The sequence below is a fragment of the Mastomys coucha genome, unplaced genomic scaffold (assembly GCF_008632895.1).
Source record: "Mastomys coucha isolate ucsf_1 unplaced genomic scaffold, UCSF_Mcou_1 pScaffold18, whole genome shotgun sequence".
Lineage (NCBI taxonomy): Eukaryota > Metazoa > Chordata > Mammalia > Rodentia > Muridae > Mastomys > Mastomys coucha.
The window spans coordinates 89,431,408-89,439,547 of record NW_022196900.1 but is presented as its reverse complement, the minus strand read 5'-3'; the positions used below and the strand labels follow the sequence as shown (position 1 = coordinate 89,439,547).

Genomic DNA, 8,140 nt, shown 5'->3' with positions numbered 1-8,140 from the left:
AGAGGCCATGGAGAGATGTTCCTTACTGGCTTGCTTCCCCTGGCTTGCTCAGCCTGCTCTCTTATAGAACCCAAGACTTCCAGCCCAGGGATGGCACCACCCACAAGGGGCCTTCCCACCTTGATCACTAATTGAGAAAATGCCGCACAGCTGGATCTTCCCCAACTGAAACTCCCTTCTCTGTGATAACTCCAGCCTGTGTCAAGTTGACACACAAAACCAGCCAGTACAAACCTTGGGCCAAAAAATAAGGTGGTGCTAGTTTCAGCAGCACACTACAATTGGAGTGATAAGGAGAAGACTTAGCATGGCCCCTGGACAAGGATGACCCTCAAATTCTCTTGAAGCATTCCGGGGTCGGGAGGGAGAAGAGCAATATGAGGGGAGAGTGATTGACAGACACTTGAAGAGTAACCTCTGACCTCCATCCATCTGGATGCATACAAGCATACACATATGCACACGCCTGCATCCAAAATTGCCTCCTTAACATTGATCTCTCAAAACAGCCTGTCTCCCTGTTCTTTTGTTCTCTATTAAGGAAGATCTCACTATATAACCCAGGCTGGTCTTGAATTCATCCTCCTCCTGCCCCAGCTTCCCAAGATCTGAGGAGATGATAGGCCTGTGACACACAGTGCCCAAAGCTCTTGACTTATTTATTTAACATATCCCCCTCCCAAGATTGGCAGGTTGCCTTCTTCCACAAACAAACAAACAAAAAAACAAAAAAGCAGAGAGCTTGCTTGCCACCTTGACCTTGTCCACCTGGCAGGTTCCTTGACCCACGGTGGGATGCCCAAAGACCTTTGTGGAAGACTTGTGGCTCAGTTAGTGGAGTGCTTGCCCACCATGCACAAAGCCCATAGTTCCGTCCCCAGCACCATGGAAACCGGGCATGCCAATGTTCTTGTTTAGTATAGGGCCTTTAGTCTAAAGTGCCTAGCCTCTAGGCTAGAGGCTCTGTTCAGGATCATCCCAGCTGCATTTCCAGTTCAAGGACAATGTGGGATACTCTGGGATACTTGGGCTTCTCTACTCCCCATACCCCTGCCTTTTTTTTTTTTTTTTTAAAGAAAGAAAGAGAGAAAAAAGAAGAAAATAGAAAAGCCAATGAACTCAGCCTCCAGGGTGTCAGGAGCCATGGAATACTCTCGAGGAAGGCAGTGTCAGGATTCAGCTCCTGTTTTCAAAAACTCACCCTGGTGGCTGTGTGTAAGATGGATTATGGATTGAGGAGGGAAGGCAGGCTACAAGAGGAGGGGGAACCAAGGAGCCACTCGGGGAGACAAAGACACAGCACCTGAGGCTGGGCCTGAATGCCCCCTGCCTGTGAGGCTCTGAACCCCCTCCCAATCCCCCCCTCCACCCTCCAGGCCTGTTGTCTTGAGCAGCGGTGGGAAGGACAGGGCTGGCAAAACTGACACTCACTAATCACGGCCCTCACCCCAGAGCTGCACTGACTGTCTGGTCTCCATGGAGACACGGCAACCTCCGGCCACTTGTTAATGGCAACTCAACAAGGCTGCCGCAATGAGGTCGGGCCTGACCAGTGTGCCCAGCTCTGCACCATTCATCCCAGTTTGGGCCTCTGCAGAAGACCCCAGGGGTGCCGGAGTTGGGGCACAGGAAGAAGGACTGGTTGGCTGCGCCCCTCTGCAGCCCCGCCTCCTTTGGCACTGCCAAGCAGCGAGGGCAGAGGCAGTCTCTGCCCTGGCTGACTCCTCCGCAGGGCTGCTGGGAAGCTGAGCTCATGCGGGTCACCCAGGCAAGGCCAAAGGGCTGGCGGGGGATGGTGAGGAGTCCGGAGGGGACCTGCTTGCATCCCACACACAGCAGAACGGAGGGGGGTGAGCTTCTCCTGCACCAACAACCCTCTGCTCTGTTAGCCTGAGGCAGGGGCCCAATTGGGAACCATCTGTCCAGAACCTCTTCCCAGAGCACTGCCGCTCCATCGGAAATGCCACCATTAGCAATTCGTTCCATCAGGAGGCAGCATGGCTTAGCACACAAAACACTGGCTTTGCAGTCAGGCCAGCCTGGGTATAAAAACTTGGCTCTGTCCTTACCATTGAGCATTGATTTCTCCATCTGTAGGATGGGGACGATAATTGCGCATGTGGATATGGTGCGCAGGAGGAAGTGCTACGGTGTTTCCTGGAGACCGATCTTAATACCTGTGCTTTCCATTCCAGAAGCCATTTTTTTCTTTTTTCCCCCGCAGAAGCCATTTCTTTTTTTCTTCTTCTCTTCTTCCCTTCCTTCCTTTCTTCTTAAACAAAACAAAACAACAACGACAACAACAACAACAAAACCTTTATGGGCAGGGCGCCTTTAATCTCAGCCCTCTGGAGGCAGAAGCAGGTGGATCTCCGCGAGTTTGAGGCCAGCCTGGTCTATGGAACACAGCCAGGGCTACAGAGAGAAACTCAGTCTCCGGAAGCAGTGGGGGTGTGGGGGGAGACCGAAAAAAAACCCAAACGAACAAACACACAAAAGATTTTTTGAGACAGGGTGCGTTACCCAAGCTGATCTAGAACTAGCTTTGTAGCTAAGAATGACCTTGAACTCTTTGACTTCACTTCCCAAGTGCTGGGAGTGCAGGCTTGTGCTACTGTGCCTGGCAACTCCGGGCCTTTCTTTGCCACCACAGACCATCTGAGTCCCCTTCCACGGTTCCCAGGATGATCCCACAGATGTCCCACCCTCCTGTAACTGTTCCACATTTGTGGTCCCCATAGACTGGGCTGGGTAGAGTAAGCATCAGGACAAAAAAGGTGAAATAAATAGGGGGCGGGGAGGGGGAGGTTCTCTCTGCCTTTTCCCCCTCCTCCTCCTCCCCTTCCTCCTTCTTCCTCTTTCCTGTTAAGCACTCCACGGAGATAGAGGCCTCTTTTCCCCCCTCCCTTCCCACTGTTGTCCATCTGTCTATCCATCCCTCCCACGAACAAGAGCTGAGCCCCTCCTTTATTCCCTGGTCCTCAGAGATGCAGATACCACCTCAGCCTGCAGATAATCCAGGAGCCAGGCTCCCAGATATCAGGCACCCCACAGTTGGCTGGGGGCCTAGAGACAGCCACCTCCCTGCACCGTTTTTTTTTTCCTTGCTCATTCCCTAGGCAATGCTGCAAGCTGAAAGGGTCCTGGGAACTCATCTATGGCAGCTATCAGGATGAAAAAAAAAAAAAGAAAAGAAACCAGAGGCCCAGGGCAGCCCAGGATCCCACAGCAGCTCTGCTTTGAAGCTGACAAATGTGGGCCTGCTTAGGAGGTGGCTTTTTGGCTCTCCGGATCCTGCTGACAGCTGTGTTCTCAGCGGCAGCTGGAATGTTGGTAGGAGCCTGTCTGGCCTTTGCACCCTGATTCCCCAGGGCAGATCCAGGTGGCCCTGGTGAGGGTCCAGGGCAAAGAGGTAGGGAATGGGGTCAGCTCTGAGGGGTGAGGGCATGGATTCTCTGGGAGAAGATAAGGGGAGGCAGTGCTGATTCTAAAGACGGAATCAGGAGTTCTGATCCTATGTCAGCTCTGACGTGTACTGGATGCCTAACCTCTAACCCTGCCTTCTGCCTGCCTTTCCTTTTCTTTCTTAACTTCTTCTCCTTCTTCTTCTTCTTCTTTTGGTTTTTCGAGACAGGGTTTCTCTGTATATCCCTGACTGTCCTGGAACTCATTCTGTAGACCAGGCTGGCCTTGAACTCAAAAATCCTCTTGCCTCTGCCTCCCAAGTGCTGGGATTAAAGGCATGTGCCACCACTGCCTGGCATAAAGTAAACTTAAAAAAAAAAAAAGACTTATTTTTTTAAAAATAAATCCTGATTTTTTTTTTTCATCTTGATAGCTGCCATAGATGAGTTCCCAGGACCCTTTCAGCTTGCAGCATTGCCTAGAGAATGAGCAATGTGTGTATGTGTTTTCCTACATGTATGTCTGTGTACCACATGCACATCTTGTGGCCACAGAGGTTAGGAGAGAACACGGGCTCCTCAGGACCTGGAGTGACAGATGGTTGTAAGATGCCATATCAGCGCTAGGAACTGAATCTCAGCTCTACAAAAATCAGAGGGTGCTCTTAACCGCTGAGCCATCTCTTCAGCATCCCCTTCTCCTTCTTATTTAACAAAGGTGGGGCTGGAGAGATGGCTCAGCGGGTAAGAGCACTGACTGCTCTTCCAAAGGTCTTGCGTTCAAATCCCAGCAACCACATGGAGGCTCACAACCATCTGTAATGGGATCTGATGCCCTCTTCTGGTGTGTCTGAAGACAGCTACAGTGTACTAATATATAATAAATAAATAAATCTAAAAAAAAATAAATAAAACAAAGGTGGGCCTTGAACTCCTTGCAATCCTCCTGCCTCAGCCTCCTAAATCCTGGGATTACATGACTCAACATGCTGGTTTGAATCTGTTTTCTTTTTAATGAAATGCCATTACCAATGCAGAATGAAAAAGATTTGTCAATGGAGGCAGCTGTACAAAGGTGAGAAATATTTATTTGGGGACTGAAAGAGCTGGAGTCCACAGAGTGAGCCTATATGTCCCTTCTGTTGCCTTTGTCAAATTGCCGACAAAGACGTGTCCAGTCCAGACTGTTCATTTGCTAAAGGAGGAAACGAGACCAGAGATGGGGAACAAGTTGCTCAAGGTCACACAGCCATTGTGGGACCAATGTGGGCCCAGAGCCCAAGCTGTACACAAGGTCCCCTGCCCAGCTGCATTGCTTGCTCATTCAGCCCCTCAGCGAGTGGGCGCAGAATGGGCCCAGCTTCCTTCCTGCCGCCCTGCCCGCCGTCTGCCACGTTGGCAGCCGCCTGAAGCCTTCTCGCCCCTGCTGCTGCTGCCGCTGCTGCTGATGCGGCATTGGCGGCCGAGACCAACCAGCCGCGAGTTTGCCCAGAGCAGCCAGGGCTGCCTGAGCCTGAGCTGGGGCAGGGCTGACTGATTCTGCCAGATGGGAGGGAGAGACGCAGCCAGTGGAGGGAGGGAACAAGAGCTGAGCTCTTCTCTACGCTCACTAGCCAAGGGAGGGAGGTAGAAGGCTGCAGTTGGGGGCTAGGAGGCTGCAGTATGTGACCATGAGGTTCAATTGGGTCGGTCCGCAGGAGCATGTACAAGCATGTGCACGCGCGCACACACACGCGCACACACACACTCCTGAAGAAGTGTATTTAGCGTGAATCAATTTCTTTCAAGCGTGCAAAATCTCCTCCTCCCACTTCAGATCCTCCTCTTCCTCCTCCTCTTCCTCATCCTTCCCTTCTGTCCTCCTTTTTCTTCTTTTTCTTTTGTTTTGGTTTTTTCTTTTTTTTTCTTTTTTCGAGACAGGGTTTCTCTGTGTAGCCCTGGCTGTCCTGGAACTCACTCTGTAGACCAGGCTGGCCTCGAACTCAGAAATCCACCTGCCTCTGCCTCCCAAGTGCTAGGATTAAAGGCGTGCACCACCACCGCCCGGCTGTTTTTGTTTTTTCAAGACAGGGTTTCTCTGTGTACTCAGAGATCTGCCTGCCTCAGCCTCCGGAATGCTGAGATTACAGGAATGTACCACCACTGCCCAGCTCAAGTGTGCAAGTTCTGCTGTGTGTGCATTTGTGCAGCTACTTCGTGTTTGAATAAGCATGAGAGAAAGCTGTGCATGTCCTGAGTTTGAATACTGGCTATGCACACAGAAATACTGTGTGTATCCCAGAACCCGTGTGTAGTGTATCACTGACAAGGTATCCAGGCATATCCAAGGGAGTCAGTACATGTGCCTGACTATGTGTGTGCCATGTCAGGGTGTGTCAACAGGAGAATAATGAAGTAATTATGAACAAGGCATAGCGGGGATGTCTGCTTTAAGAGATGCTGTGTGAGGCTGTGGTTTGGTCGTCTGTGTCTGGGGAAATACTGGGTAGCTGTGTGGGCTGGACCAAATGTCCAGGGGTAGGCACGCAGCATCTCTGTGGCTATTGATGGCGGCACAGGGGAACAGCATGTGTCTGCATATATTTGGCTGTACTGTGTGAGAGATTAGGGGACAGAGTGGCAGTGATGGCAGTGGTGGGGATGATTGGTGCTGTGCAGGGTGACACTGCTTGGGGTTTGCACTTGTTTCTCTGGATGGCAGGGCCTGTGTGTGCCTGTATGTGTGAGTCTGTATGGGCTGTGTGATGGAAACCACGTGGGTCTGTGGTGAGCTAAGCTTAGATGGGGAGGGAGTCCATGCCTGGGTTTGTATTTGTCTGTGTGCCCCCGAGGTCAGATGAGCTCCTACCTCCTGGGTGCACAGGTGGTCGCTGTGTCCAACCGTGTCTTTGTGTGCTTCGGGCTGCCTGAATGTGCACGGGAAGAGGACAGGATGGGAGGATTTGAGTGTATGCCTGTGTGGGCCCCTTTAACGTGGCAAGTCTAAGAAATGTCGGCCTTCTTGGCAGCAGATCTGGGCTTGGTTCCACTGGGGGGTGTCTGCAGAGAGGGGCTTAGAAGGGACGTGCTTGAGCGAGAGAGACAGGAAGGGAGGGGGGGCAGCCCAGCTTGGGGTTTCCAGGAGGGAAAGCCAGACATTGGAACTTGTCAACGCTACCTCCTTCCCAGCCCCCACCTCCTTGCTGCTGCCTCCCCTCCTGGCGCCTGAAGGCTCTTGGCAGAGGGACAGACAGACAGACAGTGCACACATAGACTGGCTCCATGGCACAGAGCCCAAACCCGAGCCCCTAAGTACACAAGCCTGGATACAGAGGTCCGGAGAGGGCAGAGGAAGTGGCTAAATCTTGGAAGAGTGTACGTGTTTATGTGTGTTGGGGAACAGGGGTTGCTGTTGGCCTCTGGTCCTTTAAACCTAAACCAGCAGGCCTTGGGGGTGGGGGCTGCTAGGGAAAGCCTCTGGGGAGGGGGCTTTTATGGCTCAAGCCAGGCTCTCAGCCCTGCTTATACAACTGCTGCAGTGTCTGAGAACAACATCGCCTCAGGAATCGCTCTCTGGCACTGTTTACTGAGTCAGGAGAGGCCTAGGGAGGGTCAGCGACTGATTCCAGGGTCATAGGACAGGACCAGGATTGGAACCTAGGGCTCCTCCTTGCAAGGAGCTGTGAGCATGGTCCACGAGCCAGATAGCCTTCAGGTTATAACAAAGGCTTTGTTGTTACAGTGTCCCGAGCGGTGTGTCTATCTGCGGTGAGTTAGTCCATCTGCTGATTATGCAAAGGCTATAATACCTTCTAATGGAGAGCCTGGTTCTGTACCAAAGGCTTCTACAGAGGACGGGTGGGATAGGGAAGATGGAGGAATTTAAGAAGAAAGGAAGGAGGGTGAAACAGAGAAGGAGCAGGAGAGTGACCTGAGCAGCAGGGCCCTTCCACACCATTGTTAGCCACTAGATCACACTGTGTTTTCAGAGCATCCTGTTTTTCAGGGGTGTGTGTGTGTGTGTGTGTGTGTGTGTGTGTGTGTGTGGTGTCTTCTCTCTGAGTCTAACCCCTAAGTCCTGGGGCAGAAGGGTTAGCATCTTTTTTTTGGGGGGGGGGGTTCTCTGTGTAGCCCTGGCTGTCCTGGAACTCACTCTGTAGACCAGAATGGCCTCGAACTCAGAAATCCGCCTGCCTCTGCCTCCCAAGTGCTGGGATTAAAGGCGTGTGCCACCACCGCCTGGCAGGGTTAGCATCTTAGGGCAGCATCCCAGGTATACACCTATGCTGTTCTCATTCTGACCACACTCGCCATGAGAAAGGGGAGGGGCTGTGGTGGGCATCGCAGGTGTGAACTTGGGTGTGATCAGGGTGCGTGGCTTCCTGGAACCTGGTTGTGGGTAGGGGAATGTGAGGTCGTGAGTTTATAAGGACTCTGTGGGCATGCGTGAGCATGTGACTATCAGGACTTCGTATCATAGGAGGGAGGAAGACTTCAGGAGTGTTTGTGACAGGCTGAGAATCTTCATGCTGGGTATCATGTGTGTGTCGACAGACAATTTGGAAAGCCGTCTACAAAAGTATGGGTGTGGCTGGGTCCGCATGTCTCCCGGAACTTCGTGAGTGCATGCGAGGCATGCAGTTATGTATGTGTGCGGTGGTGTACATGAGTTTGAGGTAGGCATGTGTTGCCTATGTGAGTCATTACATTTCTTTTTCAAGTATGTTATTTATTACCGAATGTTTTGGGTGTGTGCC

At 51.9% G+C, this 8,140-nt stretch overlaps 1 non-coding gene across 1 annotated transcript; it reads left to right on the top strand.

Moving 5' to 3' along the window:
• Positions 1 to 255: 255 nt before the first annotated feature.
• On the top strand, positions 256 to 361 carry LOC116097254. The gene has a single exon (XR_004121301.1). It is a non-coding gene; the product is annotated as a U6 spliceosomal RNA (small nuclear RNA).
• The last annotated feature ends 7,779 nt before the right edge of the window (positions 362 to 8,140 follow it).